The sequence below is a fragment of the Carassius carassius genome, chromosome 4 (assembly GCF_963082965.1).
Source record: "Carassius carassius chromosome 4, fCarCar2.1, whole genome shotgun sequence".
Classification (NCBI taxonomy): Eukaryota; Metazoa; Chordata; class Actinopteri; order Cypriniformes; family Cyprinidae; genus Carassius; species Carassius carassius.
Genome location: NC_081758.1, coordinates 25,519,424 through 25,538,788, shown reverse-complemented (window position 1 = coordinate 25,538,788; position 19,365 = coordinate 25,519,424). Strand labels below are relative to the sequence as shown.

The following is a 19,365-nucleotide window of genomic DNA, read 5'->3' as shown; positions in this document are numbered from 1 at the left end:
TGAGAGTGGTGAAGAAGCTGAGGCTGAGCCTTCTCAATCCTCCTGTCCCGCGTATGAGGAGCTGTTAGAGGTTATGGATCGCGCCACGGCAAAATTAGATTTGCCATGGAAGCGTGCCAGCAAGGTGGCGCCACGAGGTCGCCTTGCTGAGCGGTACTTGTCTGACCATAGCCCTCCAGCCCAGGTGAGCCTTCCATTCTTGCCTGACTTGCATGCAGAAGTCGAAAAGGAATGGAAGAGGCCGTTTTCCTCTCGCATCCACCGGTTTCAGCATACGAGCTATGCTAATATCGAGGGCTTGCATGAGAACGGCTATGAGAGGATGCCCCCTGTAGAAGAGACGCTGGCTTGCTATCTCTCTGTGGGGCAAACATCCTCTCTTAAATCTCCCGCTTTGCCATCTAAGCCCCTCCAAGATACATCCCGCTTAAATGGCAGGTCATACGCGGCAGCCGGTCAGGCTGTGGCTTCACTGCACACGATGGCGGTGCTCCAGGCCTACCAGGCTGACCTGCTGAAGGACCTGGATACAGGTGAGGGCCTTTCACCTGACCAGGTAGCCGAGCTGCGCCGCACCACAGACCTCTCTCTCCGAGCTACCAAGCAGGCCGCCTCCGCCATGGGCAGGTCTATGGCGGCCATGGTGGTGACGGAGAGACATCTATGGGTGAACCTGGCTGACATCGGGAAGGAAGAAAGGGGGTTTCTTCTCGATGCTCCGGTCTCGCCTTCTGAGCTTTTTGGTACCTCCATCGAGATGGTGGTCGGGAAGTTCAGGGAGGCAAGGGCGCGCTCAGCGGCCTTTAAATCCTTCATTCCACGAAGGTCCAGGTCCGAGCCCGAGCAACTCAGGGGTCCTGGCTCATCTCGATCTGAGGGTCGTAGAGGGGCGCAGAAGGCTAGTGTTGCGGCTCGCGCTCCTCCCCCGCCTAAGGGCAGGGGCAAGAGGAACCGCGGGTCACGGAGCGGTAAGCAGGGTCTGAGGGACGTGATTCGGACGAGGCAGCGTCCTCGCCCGGGTCAGAGCGGTAGTATGACCTAGTAGCTCCGGATGTTTTTAACCTCTGTTTTTAACCTCTGTTTTTTGTCCTCCCCTGCCTAATTCCCCTGTAGCCACCAGCTTCCACCTGATCGAGGTTAGGTGGACGGTCTCTCACATAACAGTCTCCTTCTGGACCTATGATGTTTTGGTTGGTTCTATGTTCATAGCAACCGCCTTACTGACGGTCTGGACCAGAAGGGGGCGCCCCGCAGCGGGACTCCAGTACAGGAGGGTGGGTGAGTAGGTAACCCTTGCTCTACCTGTTTATGGACGTTATGTTGCTGGTGGTTATATGTCTACTAACAATCTCTGTGAGTTTCCTTACAGTAGCTAGGTGGCCAAAGAATTGGCACAGCACTGCAGGGAATTCCATAGATGTCCGGCTAGAGGACGCAGTGTCTCGTTCCCTCTCAGGGAACCATGGTTACATTCGTAACCTGAGACGTTCCCTTTCAAGGGAACTTCGAACTGCGTCCTCTGAGGGGCCGCCTGGCGAGGTGATGCTCCCCTCGCCTAGAAAAGAGGGTTAAAGCTCACCGCTCCCGTGCGATCCAGCGCCTCTGCGATGCTTGGGAACCTCTCTGTACACACGCTTGCCTGTGTACTTTCTCAAAGCCACATAAGTGGTAAGTGTGCACGCAAGACTCTGCGCACTTTCTGAAATCCACATAAAGTGGTAAGTGTGCACGCAAGACTCTGCGCACTTTCTAAAATCCTGTATGGTAAGGGTTACGCGCTCCGCTTCGTTCCCTTTCTTGGGATGATTCGCCCCCGGTGTTCCTTGGGCTTCATCCAACCAGTGGGTATTTGTTATGCACCTCAAGCATCGCTTCCCTCAACATGAGGGGCTGGGTGGTCTCCCTGGAGATTTGGCTCCCACATACTGTGCGTCTCCACTAAATAGCATATTGTGGTTTTCAGATAGTAGGCTTCACCAGGTCTCTCTGAAGGTGAGCTCCCACGTTCGGTGGTCGCCAGGTAGTAGGCCTCACCAGGCCTCCCTGGAGATTTAGCTCCCACATACTATGCGTTTCCACGGAATAGCATGTTGTGGCTTTTTTCAGATAGTAGGCTTCACCAGGTCTCTCTGAAGACGAGCTCCCACATACTGTGGTTGCCAGGTAGTAGGCCTCACCAGGCCTCCCTGGAGATTTAGCTCCCACATATTGTGCGTTCCACTAAATAGCACATTGTGGTTTTCAGATAGTAGGCTTCATCAGGTCTCTCTGAAGACGAGCTCCCACATACTGTGGTTGCCAGGTGGTAGGCCTCACCAGGCCTCCCTGGAGATTTAGCTCCCACATATTGTGCGTTCCACTAAATAGCACATTGTGGTTTTCAGATAGTAGGCTTCATCAGGTCTCTCTGAAGACGAGCTCCCACATACTGTGGTTGCCAGGTGGTAGGCCTCACCAGGCCTCCCTGGAGATTTAGCTCCCACATACTGTGCGTTTCATAAAGAAAATACGAGCTCCCGCGATTTGTGGTTGTCAGGTGGTAGGCCTCACCAAGCCTCCCTGGAGTTGAGTTCCATATTGCTTTCAGTTTCCACTGAGGTGGTTATCTGGTAACAGATAGTAAGCCTCTCTAGGCCTCTCTGTAGATGAACTCCCACATATTGTGGTTATCAGGTAGCAGGCTTCACAGGCCTCTCTGAATGTGAGCTCCCACATACTGTGGTTGTCAGGTAACCTTTCAGTACACACGCTTGCCTGTGTACTTTCTCAAATCCACGTAAAGTGGTAAGTGTGCACGCAAGACTCTGCGCACTTTCTGAAATCCACGTAAAGTGGTAAGTGTGCACGCAAGACTCTGCGCACTTTCTAAAATCCTGTATGGTAAGGGTTACGCGCTCCACTTCGTTCCCTTTCTCGGGATGATTCGCCCCGGTGTTCCTTGGGCTTCATCCAACTGGTGTGTACTTATTGTACACCCCAAGCCCCCTCAACTTGGGGGGGCTGTGTGGGCAATTCTCGGGTAGTTCAGCAGCACCCCCCTTTTCTGAAAGGGTCACCTATGAGCATGCTGCTCGGAGCTCGGAGTCTTCCTCTCTTGGGAGACTGATTCCCGGTTCTTCAGAGCGCTCCAGTACCACATACTGTTTGAGACGCTCTGTGAGAGCAGGCATCCTGCTGAGGCAGGGGCTGAGGCCTCCAATTGCTCTGCTCCCGGGCCATTCTTCTACGAGCTGCTCTGACAGAGTCCCACGAGAACCCCTCCTTAGAACAGTATTTTAAATCCATGTTATGGTAAGTGTGCACGGGAGTCTTTGCGCACTTTCTAAAATCCACATTGTGGTAAGTTCGCACGCTAGTCTCTGCGTTCTTTCTAAAATCCCTAGATGGTAAGGGCTTCGCGCTGCTGCTTCGTGCCCTTTTCTTGAGTTGGTTTAAGCCCCGTTCATCTTGGGCACCACTCCACCTAGGTATCCTCGGATACCTATCTAGAACAGGGCGCCGCTACTAGAGTGCTGTAGGGACAGCCCTTTCGGCAGGTTTTTGCGAAAGCTAGCAGTAGCCCCTGTGTGACAGGCAAAGACTTGGTAGAGGAAAGTGCCAGGCTCTTAGCCGTATCCCTTTAAAGGAATCTCCGTGATTCCAAGCCTTTAGCTCTACCCCGGGCCAAGGCCCTACAGGATAAGTTGGGTATGTAGCTTAGACCTTTGGCCGTAAGGGATAATGTCATAAGGCAGCCGTCAGACCGTCCCAGGGGCGACTCCCGGTGAAGAGAAAAAGCGGTAGAGTTGGTACTTAGTGTTTGCCATGATTCTGGTCTGCACTCCCCTCAGCATGGCGGCGTGGGTATACTGTTCCCCATAGTGTCCCCTCAGAGGACGCAGTTCGAAGTTCCCTTGAAAGGGAACGTCTCAGGTTACGAATGTAACCATGGTTCCCTGACAGGGAACGAGACACTGCGTCCTCTAGCTCCCTGCCATGCTTCGGACGCAAGCTTCACGAAGAAGATAGTGACGGGTCCTACGGGCGCGTATTTATAGTCGCGCTGGTAGTGACGTCAGAGGCTGTCGCCGGCCAACACGTTGGCGTTTTTCAAAGTATGCTTCAGACACGGGTCACGACGAGGTGTTCCCCATAGTGTCCCCTCAGAGGACGCAGTGTCTCGTTCCCTCTCAGGGAACCATGGTTACATTCGTAACCTGAGACGTTTCTCATTTTGACCATGACTTGCATTATGGTGGTGGGAGTGCATGTGAACTTGTGCAGGGTTAATATGCAGAGTTTAACCTTCTGATTTTCATATTGAGTTATGAAATTTAAAAAAATTCCTTTGGTTTTGATCTGATGAATTGAAATGAAACTATTTGTTTCTCAATCCCATGCCAATGTTATTTATTATACATCACACTTTCAAGTGTCGTTTCAGATCTTTAGACGTGTGTGTTTGTATTTTGCAATTTTTTTTAATCAATTATCAGTTGATGTGTTGACAGCAAATTGCTTGTTCAATTTAAATGTAAATGCAAGTGTTGTCTCTATCATTAAATAAATTACATTAAAAAACGTTTTGTCATCTTTATTTAAACATTTAAGGCAGTGGGGTAACGATTATTGATCTAAGTAAAAAAAAAAAAAAAAAACCTGTTGACACAACATGATTTAGTTGACTGGACTAGAAAATAATAGTCAAGTCAACTTAAAGAAATTTGTTACCTGGACTAATTCCACTCTAATTTGAAGTTGTTTCAACAAGATTTTTTTTGTCAAGATAACAAAAAAATTTTAGGCAGCGGGGTAACATAATATTTTTAGTTGACTCAACAAATTTTTTTTTACAGTGTATATATCATGGTTCCTGAAAAAAAAATTAATAATAATCACAAAAATATTAAATATCAAAGGCGTAAAGTGCATTTTATAAATATATAGAAAACAGTTATTTTTAAACTGCAATAATATTTTACAATAGTAGGATACTGTTTTACTCTATCAATGCAGCCTTGGCAAACATAAGAGACTTTCCCAAAAACAACAACAACAACAATAAAAAAACACTTTTGACCTTCAAAAATGCTTTAACTGCCTGTGGATAGTTTTTAGAAAAACTGAGGATTCCTTACAGACAATCTAAAGAATAAAATGAGGCCATTAAGAGGGACTGGTTGACTTAAACAGCCAATGACAGCATCACAAGAGAAGCCTAAGCCTCCTTCTATCTGCACACGTACGTACACAGACTCATACACACAACAAAAGAGCATGAGTCTGAGCTGCTGTAATCTCTAAACTGTGTGCTCATGCAGACAGAGAAAGGGTGAGGGGTCACGGGTGAGAGGTCGTCCTGCTTATGGCTGGGAGTGATTGGAGCAGCTAGTGACATACACAGATCGTCCCTTTTAATTTAGGGGAGCTAATCTCTATAGATCCCGATTAAGAAAGTCTGATAGAGAAAAAGTCATTTAGTGCAACAAATTTCATCAAGATAATGAGCACACACTGCTGTGTTTGTGCGTGGATGTGCGTGTGGAATTGGGGTGGCATCTTTAGCGCAGCTCACAGGTGGCCATGTCGCTGTGCTCAAGGCAGCTGCTTTACTGGAGCCTTACTAACACACACTCTCCGTCTCTTGTGTCTTTCACAACATTAAAACTAGACTCTCAAATCTGCCCCCAACAAGACACATTCTCACACCCAGCATGTCTGCCATTCTTCATTATAGGGAGAGCGACGGGCTCAGATAGCACATTTCAACAGAGGCTATTTTAATAAGGCTACACGATGACAATTAAAACACATCTGTGCCAAAAACACTGCAGTGTTAAACTGTTCAGTGAAACATTTACAGGAAGAGAGTATGACGGAGAGAGAGAGAGAGAGAGAGAGAGAGAGAGAGATCAAATCCATGAGCTTGAGGCGAGATTTAAAAAAAAGCTGGGGTCAGTGTGTTTAAACAACTTTCAGTGGGTCATTAGTTGCAGGTGGAAGGAATAAATGAAAGCATACGCGGCAGTGTTTTCTATAGTTATTTATAGCACCAAATCAGTATATTAAAATAGTTTCTTAAGGTGTGACACTGAAGACTGCATGTTTGCTAAAAATTCAGCTTTCCCATCACAGGAATAAATTACATTTTAAAACATATTAAAATAGATTTTTTTTTAAAAATTGTAATACTTCACTATATTGCTGTTTTACTGTCCTTTTTAATCAAATAAATGCATGATCCTATGTTAGCATAACAGTAAAAAAATTAAACAAACTTCTTACCTAAAAATAAGATTAATCTTACTTACCCCAATCTTTTGAACAGTTGTGTAATTTTGATCAGTTGGCATACGTTTAGTATAGGCAGGCCTCTTCAAGTTCAATACATGTCCCGAATTCTTCCATATATTGTGTCAAAGATATAAAGAATGGACATAAGTCTTAAATATCAATTTTATATATTTGCTGTAACTACAACATACATAAAGACATCAATCAGATTTACAGAGGATGGGGAGAGACAAGAGAAGAAGAAAGAGAGATGGGCAGAAATGAAAGCTTGAGGGTGGCTAACCCACTGAAACCGCATTGAGTATCTAGCAGAAGTTTCTTTTAAAGCCCGGAACATATAAAAGGCCTGCCATCAACACGTATAATCTTTTAGCTGGGCCCATTGAAAGCCAGGGCTTTGGGGTTAATTCACCCATCGCTCTGTGTTTGAATCAACTCCAGACTCACATTGAGATGAAAGCCTGAGAGTCCCACGGACGAGCTGCACCATGGGGCCCACTGGGCCTCTTCAACGAGGCCGGATTACTGCTTGTTGGTCTGGCTGGGACCTCCATCAGGACAGGGAAACTGAAAAGAAAAACAATAATTAGATATAATTGCTTGTGTCCAAACATGAACACTAAAGCCCCCTCCTTTCCTCTCTCTCTCTCTCTCTCTCTTTCTCTTTCTTTGACCCCCCCCCCCCATATACCCCCCATCTCCCATTCTCTCTCTTTGGTAGTATATCGGGTGCAAAGAGAAAAACACAACCCTGTTTTGACAGCTGGGCAGGCGAACATAATTTGTGACAGCTGAACTGAATCGTCTTTAAACAAGACCGAAAAGGAGAAAAGGGGGGGTTGAGTGAGAGACTGGAAGGCAGGAGAGGAAAGAGGACGAAGGAATGTGGAAAGAAAGTGAATTTTCGAAAACAAATGAGAGAGGACAAAATAAAAGTTATTCATGCAAGACTTCATATGCATCCAGAAGCTGAGAAAGAATGAAAGAGGAAACAAAAAAAATATTAAATTATTGTAAAAGATTTTGAAGCAGCCATATAGCGAAATATTTTTACCAAAAGGCTCACTTGAACATGGTGTTACACAAAGTTTGACGCATTGGGTTAATTTGCTGCTGTGCAACTGTGACCCCTGAACTTTGAGGTCCAAGGGGGTCAAACCGAACCCAGAATGAGGCAGCCAAAATCATGTCAGTCTTAGGGAGCAATGTCAAAGGTGACCGGTGAGATCTTGGGGAATATGGGAGAAAACAAGGACCATATGTGAATAGATACACATTTGAAACTAAAATAACCCCTTATTTTACATCCCCTCTAACCCTTCTGAAGGTACGCACAGACAGACCCACCGCAGATACTGCATCCAAATTGCATTAAGCCATAAACAGAAGTACTATAATGATGTGACAGAAGTTTTCCCTGAAAGAAAATACTAATGGAAATAATGGAAAACAATTTCAAAATATCCGCACTCCCACTGCTGCTTCTGTTTACATTTCAACACCAAAACTATTCCAGTTTGAGTACAAGGCAGATTTGGAAGAATAAGAGGCAGGGTGAGGCAGAGGCTAAGATGCCACCTCTGGCCATTTAGTTTAAAAATGGAAATATTTCATGAAAATGCGATGTAACTTCCATCAGTTTAACACACAGTATCACAGCATCCCTGACACACAGTCCTTCTCTGATAAAACAATTTCATTCTCTCATTCTGTACCACAATCATTCTCTCCCTGTACCACACATGCCATTTATTAAAAACACCAGTCTCATAAATTTAATAAAACAATTCAGTACAACACGCTTTAACATTCCTCAAGCAACCAGCAGTGAAGTCCTCTGGACCAGCAAAGTTTCAGTGTAGAATATGAGTGTCCTTCAAAGTTTGTGAGTGTTTGTTTGCATACAATTTGACACCAGTAAAAAGTGAGAGAAAATGAGAAAAAAGGAGAAAAAAAGAGCAATTTCACTGATGCTCTCTGGACTGGGCTGCTTTTCTTTTTCCAGACAGTAATCAAACTTCTGCAAAGACCATCTGTGCCTTCATCTGAGCCTCATTAGGTTTCTCTCTGTTTTATTAAAGACAGGGGGATGATTTCTCCATCAGATACAGTATTACCACTGGACCGCAGCCTAAAAGTGGCAATCAATATCCCATTCAGAACATGTATGTGAAGATCATGTATGGCTCATGAGGTTCATTGCATTGTGCGTTACATTATGACATTTATTGAGGGGGAATGAATTGAACTCTGGAGGGCAGTTTTTCTGACCAAAATGAAGCCTGCTTTGCAATGAAGAATTATCCTAAGATAATCCTGACTTTTGTCCAGGACCATAAGTGAAATGGATCTTGAAACCTTGGCATAACTTTTAAACCGACGAGTTTTATGATTTCCAACCACAAATGACTTTTCATTACTAATTGTTTTCTGAAAAGAAGATATTGATTCAAGAAAGACATTTTAATCAGTTTTAAACTGCTACATTTTTTCCACTCTCTCCCATGATTCCCACAGTCCAGCTGTCAACAATCAGCTTTAATAATTCATATTTCGAAAGTCTTTATACCATCTTATGTTCTTCATCTGAATGGGTGGAACACCTGCTTGGTAACTGAGGCCAAAGAGTAAAAGTCCTCACGTGGGCGGTATTAAAAATGACATGAAGAGGGGGAACCATAGTAGCTCCAGAAGACACAGTTGCACACAAGTCAATGACTTTCTCAGGCTGTGGAAAGAAACAGGCGGCCAGAGTGAATAAGACTTGTATGTTGGCGTGGGGACTGCTGATAGATTTGCCATCAGAGCTGCTTAAGGCCCTCACACTCACACACATCAAACAGGCTGCACACAGTAAACATTCATTTAAACACTCGCTATATTATAACTCAGATTCTCAAAAGGAAGCACTTTTCCCTCATCGATCACTGCATTTGAGAAAATAGATGGGAAAAAATGCAGTAACGTGTGTTTAGGGGACACTTGACTCAATAACAGCCTGTCCTGTTTCAGAAAAATAATGTAAATGAGCATTAGTACAATAAGTTCAGCAGATCTGTTTGTGTGCATGTGTTTATATATATATATATATATATATATATATATATATATATATGTACAGTGTGTGTTTGAGGCTGTATGTAAATGAGCTGTGAGAGACTGCAGTGTCTGTGAATCATTTCCTGTTTGCCATATTGATCTAATCATCCTGAGGTTTCACTGTCAGATGCGCCCCAAACAAACTTTGTGTATGTGTGTGTTAGCATTCAGTCATATGGTAATCGCTTTTGCGTTCTAGCCATTTGTGCATTGCATGTGTGTATGCAAGTGAGCACGTCATCAGTTCAAGTCTACTGTATGTATGTAACATACAGAAAATATGAGTATTTTAATATGAATGGAGCTATAAAGAGTGTGTGAGTGGTATCTCTCTATCTGGGTGGCAGTACCTCTAGAGAGGCAGCTGGCTCTGCGAGCAACATGAACAGCGGGAGGATAATTTGGATTTGATTGGTTTCACATGTTTTTCATAAACAACAAAGCTCTCTCTCCCTTCGATTTGCTCGCTGTGTTTGGCTGAAAATATGGAATCCATTTGTCCCCTTCTCCCCTCCTTGTTATTTAGCATTACTGAGCAGCATGTCACGTGTCGAACAGACCACCAGCACGATGGGTATCTCACTGTCATGGTGACAGACTGTAACATCAGTAAACTGGCATTTCACAAAACACACTCCCCACAGACTCAGATATTTAGCAGTGGATATCACATATGTTCTGCTCTCTCTAGTCTGGATAAATGACATGTACACATATCAGGCTAAAGATGCACCAACTATAAAAATGTCTCTTTTGGAGCAGTCCAATCAACTGCCTTCTCATTCACCTCTTCCTAAAGGTGCTCTGTTTGATTAAAGCTAGCAGTTTTGAAACTGCCAGCCAACCAACTGCCTTTCCGATGAATGGGAAAACTTTGTTTTATCCAAAATTCATTATTTATGATGTCTGGCAGATTGGCATACCATTAGACCTTGCTGGTAAAAGAAGTAACTGCACTATTTAACTATACAGAGACCATCTTTTTGATGAAAATATTTCTTCTTATTTTTTTCCAAGTGAAATATATCTCACTAATGATAACCGGTGCTCCTAAAGGCGTGAAATTGACTTATTTATTAATAATAATAATAATAATAATAATCCTAGCAGACCATTTAATATACCAATTAAGACTTTTATTCGAAATGATACAAATTGATATTGACTGAATTGATGACAGTGAAGGAAAAACTTTAGTAGAAACATGAATGAATGAATGAATGAATGATTACGATCAATTAGATACTGAGATTAATTAAATGTAACTAAGCAGAAAGAGTATACAGAGTGAAATGTACTTATTTTTCCCTGCTGATGCCTTTAACGTCACTGCTTAAAATATTCTCGATGGGGTTTGTGACTATGGTGAACTCGTACGATGTGACAGGCCAACGTAAATTTACGATTTTTAGAAAAGAAGGGGGGAAAGCACGAAGTTCCACCCATAACCACACCCGTAAGCTGTGGCTACTTACAACGAGTCATTTTTATTATTTTAAGGTCACTATAAATAACCCATCATTGGTACAACATATATACACTATTAAATAATGTATATGTTGTTTGTGATAAAAAAAAATAAAAAAATGTAAAAAAAATAATTAAAAAAAATAAACAAATAAATAAATGGTCAGTGTGGATTATCCCCCCACACGAAGTAGTCAAGAGTGACTATGGGAGTGACGCAGCCAATACCTGATCCACTGATAGTTTCAGGCTTAAAAACACTGGCAATATGCACTGAATTTGTAAAATGTATTTTAAATTGTATTATTATTATATAATTGTATTAGCCTATATTAACGGTATATACCAAGTAGTTATCAGTTTCAATAAAGAAAAAACCCATAACCTAGCATAATATTGCTAATAATATCCGGGATTCTGCCAAACAAACAGGTGCTAATAAGTGGGAATGCTAATGAATAGCTTCCTTGAGGTAGGCCTTCTCGGTGCAGAGATGCTTTTTACTGCATCATTTTTATGGGCTAAAGACTGAATCTCACACAATTTATTTAGCTTTTAACAAACAAAGTTTGCAACCAATAAGGTGAGTTAGATAGGCCTACTGTACACTGTAAAACTTAAGGTTCCTGGAGGCACCTTTTGGGGTTCTTCACTTCACCACGCCGGCGGAACCCTCTGAAGAGCCTCTAGGCACCGTTCTAAATGCGGGTGGTTCTCTGAGGAACTTTCAATGGTTCCTGGAGGAACCCTTTTATTAGGATGGCCAGGAACCTCCTAGGGTGCTTCAAGGCACCACTTCCCTAATTTCAGTTTTTTAATACCCAACAACAACAACAATATCCATAATCACCTTAAATAGTCAAAACTGCATATCACAATCGCATTCATGGAAACATCAGTGTTAATATTGCTATAAACAACAACAACAAAAAACATTTAGATTGGTAAAATTATAAACAAATAAATGTGACTCAATTATCTTAGAACTTTAAAAAACATTTCATGTACCTAAAACAATGATACAATTTAAATAAATAAATTCAATTAAATTTTAGACACAATGCAATTAATAGTAACATTTTCTTTCCTGTTCTAAATAGTGGTAACTGATTGGGAGAATTCACACAGGACATTTTAAGAAATTGATAAGCCTCAAGATAGCTTAATAAACCAGTTTCTCAGCAGCGGAAGTTGTAAAAGTTGAGTAAGCTTCGAGAGCAGTGAATGGGAGAGTATCACATATATATTTTTGCATTCTTATTTACTCAAATAGCAAAATAAAAACTCTAAAGATAGCATTTTCACAACTTTCAATCGAAGGAAAAAAAACTGACAGAGACTGATAACAGCAGTCAGAAGAGAGAACAATGTCAAATTTAGCAACCCTCCCAAAGACTCTGGATTAGAAACACCCTTGCATTAGCTATTTTTTTCTGTAATTTGATACAAATGTGATATAATACAAAGTATAGTGTTATAAATGCACATAATTTTTTACAAAGCAAAATATGAAAAAATTGTGAGGATTTACGAGGCTGATGGCCGCTGAAACACATCATTAGTCTTGTGCAAATGGTCCATGATCTCCTCCTGAATGGCCAACAGATACAGCAGAAAAACAGTGCGCTTTAGTGTACTTTTAATTGCTTTTCTGTATAATGTTGAACAGAACATAGGCACTCATAGTAAGGTGAACTCATGTCGGCAGGTTCATCAGCAAGAAGCTCCTCACCATCAGGAAAGTCTGCAGTGCTGCTCTCACCAAATGGGTCTCCTGTTATTACCACAGCTGTTCTGAGATTATGTGTAGGCTGTTCATTGAAAAAAAAGAGTGATTAAAAAAAATAAAATAACAAAATATTTACATGTATTCGTTTAGCACAGGTATTTTTTTTATTTATCTTAAAAATGAAGAACACCGGGAATTATTTTTGTCATATTAGTGCATTGATTAATGGTTGTGGGCTAGTTAAGTGCACAATGTGTGTATAATGTGTGTGTGTACACTACATATGTATACACACATGGACAAACTCATACTTACCTCATCATATACAGTCCAGGACAGCAGGATCATCATGTTACAGGAAGGGCAATGTTAGGATTTCTCTGAAAAAATAAAAAAAGAAGAAGAAAAAAATCCTGTTAATAAACTATAAATAACTGAATGTTTTAGAAAGGGTTTCCGGTGTGTGTCTGCAATTGTTCACTTATTACACCTGCAAAAGATGGGGTACGTCCAGAGAGGTCTATTTATTGTCAGCCAGCATCAGACATCAGCAGCTGTCTGTCCACTGCCTCACAGGTGTCCACTACAGAGCCACATTTCTTCATTAACTGCTGAATAAAAAAGAACATATGGGTAGTTTTTTAAATTGTTTAATTCAGTTCAGTGTAACAGTGTATACAGTCATATATAATTTTGGATTAGGCCAAGCTGAAACACCATTTCAGTTATTTCAATGTCAAATAAATTATTAAATACTTAACGTACATATTGCTGCTCTGTGAACTCTTTGAGATTTTTAGAGAAGTCATAATGGATTTTCTGAGGAGAGAAAATTATCAAAACCAGTTTTATGTACGTTATGTGCAAATGACTCGAAAAATGTTACATGTACGTTAACATGCATGTGTAACTATTTAACAAACGTAAACGACAACAATAATTTAGAAAAGTTAAAGAAAAAAGTTACAATGAATAAACGTAAACATCATGTGTAACGTTAAACCTAACTAATAATTATTGTTTGTGACCTTGTGTTTGTAGTCTCCATTTCGTCCCACAAAGTAACGTTACATTAGACTCGTAAGCGTCGCGGCTATTAAATTAATGGTTAAAACAAACATTTAAAAAAAATATATATACAGTTTAATATGTCAGTGTATGAATTAGTATATAAATAATAAATATGTGTATTTATTTTGGAGCCTTTACTCACCTTGCGCAGCGGTTGTTTCTTTCTTTGAGGAAAGGAGCCGTTACTTCTAGTTCTTTGTATTTGAAATCGCTCTTGCACGCACAGTCGCACACGCAAGCGCGCGCGCGCAAACAGCAGGAGCGCGAGGACGCCAAGCCTCATGCATTTTCTTCTTCTTGACAACAGCTGAACAATTATTTCTGAATAATTTAAACTTATTTCATTAGGGAAATAAAAAAAAATCTAAATATCACTATTGTACCGATTGTTATAATTAGAGTATTTTTTTAATTAAATTAATGCGTTGAGTCATGTTTAGTTAAATAATATTTTTAATGTTTGCTTTAAAGTTTCAAGGTAAACTATTCACCTTTAAATGATTTAACATTTAGCCTATTTCAATAAAACTATTTTTAGTTATTGCAGTATTTAAGTTTAAGTCTGGAGGAAATTAATAAATAATAATAACAAACATGGTGTAGCCACTGGATGCCTGTTTGCTCGTGTATATTCCCTATTGCTAAGAACAGTGTTTTCAGAAATAATTGTAACATTTTAGTTGTATATACTGGCTGTTTAGAAGATTTTGTATGTCCTTTTGTTATTTATTTATTTATTTATTTATTTATTTATGTTTTGACAGAACAAGTGTAAAGATTTGTACAACCATTTAGGGTTGGTTTTTGTTGTTGTTGTTTTGTTTTTTCACATGGAAAGTGCCACAAAAGTCATTGTCCCATCACATTCCTAAAAAGTAAATATGAATAATAATAATAATCAGTCGAATTTCATTTTTGTCACATCTCTGGGTTCTTCCAGATGCTGGCTTTTACAAGTGAGATCTTCCAGGAACCACTTTAATGTTAACAGAGCTTACAGTAACCCTTTTTTTTTAATGTGAGTTCCTCCAGGAACCTCCAGAGCACTTTGAGGTCTCAGTGTAATGAAAGGGTGACACCAGAACCTCAGAACTGGGAACAAAGTGCTTCAAGGATCTCATGAGTTCCTGCACGAACTGCAAAGACTATAATGGTTCCTCCAGGAACCTTATTATGAGAAAAAGAGCGTTGAGGCACTTAAAATACATTTTAAGGTTCCTGGAGTACTCAAAAGGATACCTGAGGCACCTTTAGTTTTTACATAGGCTATAAGATATGTCATATGACGATCTGAAGTCCAGACAGCCAATTGAGACATATCTGTCATGGTTATTCGTTCACTTTCCTCCATGTTTATCTGGACAAGTTCAGATGTTAGACGTGTTCTGTAATAAATAAAGCGAATCTCTCCCAATAATGAGCTTTCTGGGCCACCCGCGTTTTACTGCGCAATGAAATTAATGAAATTCACATTGCATTCGGTCTCGATACAAATGCGCAATACATATCCCGGGAAACTGTTTAAAACGTAGGATATTGGATACTTGACGGCTGTTTTCGGAAGGAATTCTGTCAGGTATGCTATTTTTATAGATTACGGGTAGCCTATTAGTTAAGTGAATTAATAACCTGAACCTAAAAATATAATCTTATCTAGTTGTATTTATGCAGATGCTAAGTCACACTGAAAAAAGTGGAATACATGGCATTGTCAACATTTCCAAAAATAGCCTACATAAAAATTAAAAATAAAAATCGTGCTGCCTATGCGTTCATTCTTTTCTAAAGCGCGCCACTCATTAAATCAGTAGAATGTTGGACATTGATAGGTACAGCTGATTCAGCACGATCGAGGAGGTTATGAGTTAGAAAGCAGAAGAAAGTACTATTCCTAATGTATTTTATAGACTTTTATTAAGCAGGGTTGAAAGTAATCTCAAAAGTGAAAAAAAAACATGAACTGATGAACGGATTTTTTTCTTTAATCTCAGTTTACCAAAGCAGTCATTTAGTAGGCTAACAGATGAAGCTCTGTATTTTGGTAACAAATGTGACGGAATTGTAAGGAAACAGTATAGGCCTTCCAAAAATGAATTAATGAATTAATATTAATATGCACTCTGTATAGCCTACTAATGGAGTAGTAGGCTACTACAGTAATCGTTTTAGACATTGAAAATGTTTTTAAATTCCATGTTTAAACTAGGCCTATTTGATTCGCAAAACTCAAGCAAATACGATCTTCATCGCCATGCAGGCTTCAATTGAGGCATTGCCCCGTGGCTTGTACAAGACCTATTATATACCCTCAATCCCATTGGAGGAAGGTTGCCTAAGCAGATGCGTTACACTTTGAGGCAGAGATGGCAAATGTTAAAGCACCATATGCTCCACACCGCGAAATTGCCAGTTTCAACTGCTCAGTTATTCTTGTGTAGAAAGTATATTTGTATAGCTACTTGTCTTCCTGTCGCTCTTACACTGAACAAAAGCGTCCAAATAATACACCTAATTTTAACTGCTTCGTTAAAAAAAATAATAATTTGTTGTGGAGCCCGTTCTTAATTTTTAAGCCTACTCTGTAAAATGCGTTTTTCATAACGTGCGTTTTTAGACGGTATGAAAGTTTAAAATAGTGTTTATGGTAATTCACAAATTTTACAGTCATTTACAAAAATATAGCTAAACACCAATATACTGGGTAGGGCCTACAAATATACCAAACAAAAGCTTACTGTATGTATTTCGAACCAGAGAAAAATATAGAGAGAGGATTTACAAAAGAACACTGAAATTCCGTCTTTTTTTCTTGTATTGAAAAAGTAAATAATTTTGTAGGCCTATCATAAGCATATTTTCCTGTTTAATTTAAATTGAGAAGACATCCAAACAAACTTTCATCATGTTAAAAAATCTTTTTACATTATAATGCACTTCTCTTGGACAGTGCAAAGATATTTTATAGGCCTACACATTGTGGCGCACAGTCTGTTATGTTTTAAGAGCATATATTTCGTGCATTTCTATATGTTTTCGTTTACCCCATGTTTAACAGTTTGGATACATTTTTTTTAAATAGATTGAGGGCTGAAAGAGGTGAAGTAAATTTGATTACCAAAACAAATTCATGCACTTAGTTTAAAGTAATTTAAATATATATATATATAACATTATTTTAAATGGCTCAAAAGTTGTGTTGGTTTAAAATAATAAAATAAATGATTTGTGGGGTATTTTTGATAGACTGATTTCGTATGATGAGAGTTTATATTTTAAATCGATAAAAAAACATTTTCAGTTATTAAAACGACTACGTATAAAATACACCACCTTCCCATATGTTTGTGAATTAGGAATTTTGTCATAGCATACTAGGCTACCTCACTCTTTTTGCCCCCCTGTGGCCCTCACGTGTGCCATGAAGTTGCAGGAGTCCAAGAGAAGAGGACGCGCCAGAGAAAACAGCTGCCAGCACACATTATTTGTAATGTGTACGAATATTTAAAATATGTAACTAAAGTATATCGTATTGGCCTATATCTGTAAAGTAAAATGTAATTGATCAGGAGTAAGAGTCGCTGTAGCCTACTCGCTTTCTACTTCTTCCTCTGAGACGCTGCCAGTCCTACAACGAAATCAGCAAATGTATAATTAATCCACTCGGGTAAGCCCTTGGCGATATAATAATAATAAATAATAATAATAATAATTAGGCTACTTTGTCTACGTTGACTGTTATTTAAGATGAATGAGTCAGTCTATGAGAATTTTGGTCAGACCGGTAGTTTTGTTACATATTTTGTTTTGTTTAGGTCTGTAACGCAATGTGTTTTCGCATCTGAAATTTTGAGATAATATTATTATACATTATTATATACATTTATCTGTTCAAATTAAAGCAGTTTACAAACCTGCAATTCATCCCAATTAAGTAAAAGTCGTACCGTCAATCAAAAACACTGGCATTTTATATAGTGTGCATACATTTATTGTGCGGGTATTAGCCTATTTTACTTGTTTAAAATAATAACGTCATCTCCATATAAATAACCCACTCCCGGTCAGTGATTCGCCCACATCAAGTAAATCTTATAAAGCATGTGAAGTTATACAATCTTATATCAGACATTTTTATTAAATCCTTTTTTTTTTTTTTTTTTTTTTTTTTTTTTACTAAGTCTGCCTGCACTGTTACCTCAGGCGGGAGGTGCTCATTTATAATCAGTTAAACTGTAGTGTTAAACACTCCCTGGTCTGCCATATCAACTTTTCGCAATATGGTTTTAAATCTAAATTCAGATCTCGACATGAACAATACTTTATTACAACTGAATGATTGATAAATACTTTAAGACATCAATGAGTTCAGGCACTTCACCTAAGATATATTTTGGCACATGCTGTTGCAGCTCAAAACTGGTGTACATTATCACACAGATATGTACATAGGCCTATCTGAATTGTCAGTTACTGTAATTACATTTTCTTATTTAGTCATTCAGGTTGTTTTCTTTGCAATATTATCTTTAATAAATCCATCATTTTGATACTTAAAACCAAAAAGGGAGTAATTTTTATCAGTTTAGGATGATATTAATGCTGTTAGGCTCCATGCTCCTGATCATGTCATAGGCTACTGGTATCTAAATTAATCTAATGCACACTATCATCAGTATTCATAGACATACCTGTTTTCCCTTTGCTCTTGTTGTCATGTTCACCAGAATTAAAACCAGTGTTTTCCATTGGATACATGCTGTAATAATGTGGTGGTGTGTTCACTGTGACTGCTAATGGCTGGTGACTTGAATGCAAACTACTAACAGGACACAGACTTTAGTCCGGTACTACAGAAGTGTGCGGTGGTGGGATGTACTGGACCACTGTGGGCCTGTGGAAGGTAATGGGCTGGTTGAGTCTAGTGAAGACAATGATGGTCCTGAAAGGGGTGGTAGAGGGTCAGTTTCTGCTGTTCTTTCTCCATCATTCTGCTTGCATCTCAGGCAGGACAGCATTCAGAACTTGCAGATGCTTATCAGCACAAACTTACCTCCTACCAAAAGCAGAATGGGCCCCAGAAGCTGTGTCTACTCATAGCTGTGAATGACATTGTAATTTGTCAACCCCATAGCCGTGAATGTTATGTCAACCAGGCCCAAGAAGACTCTGGACAACAGTAGTGTGGCACCAGCTTTGTCCCCATCTGACACCTGATTGTCTGAAGAGCTCCGTGCTTGGCCGGGCATCAAAGAGACAATGTTCACAGGGACATCGCTGGGACTGCTGTTTGAGATGGTATTAGAAACACCAGCAGGTACTTCATCACTTGGCCAAGCAAGAGGATTTGTCCCTTGATTCCTACTTTCCGTAATGCTTTTCCAAAGATCTAGAACGTTGTAATGTCTCATCTAGCCAGAACTGCTACTGTTTTTATATAGTGGCTTAAGGATTTAGATACTTGTCTGAGAAAGGTTCACTCATATATGCCTGGAGGATTTTTAAAGAACATTGCTTCTCTATTTTGGACATTGGCTCAGAAGCTTAGTTAACAGGTAACAGATCATTTCTTCTATAATGGAGTCTTGAACACTTAGTCATCATATTGGTGCGAGCACTGAAATGTGAAATCTGTCGCATGACAGACCCCTGTAATATTTTCCACAGTCCATTGTTTACCTGTTGTGGAGCAGTATATGGAACTTGCAGGTGCATGTTGCCCAAAATTA

General features: G+C 40.0%; 1 pseudogene; it reads right to left on the bottom strand.

Annotated features, from left to right (window-relative positions):
• Positions 1–13,394: 13,394 nt before the first annotated feature.
• On the bottom strand, positions 13,395–19,047 carry LOC132135083 (transmembrane protein 174-like; annotated as a pseudogene).
• Positions 19,048–19,365: the final 318 nt, after the last annotated feature.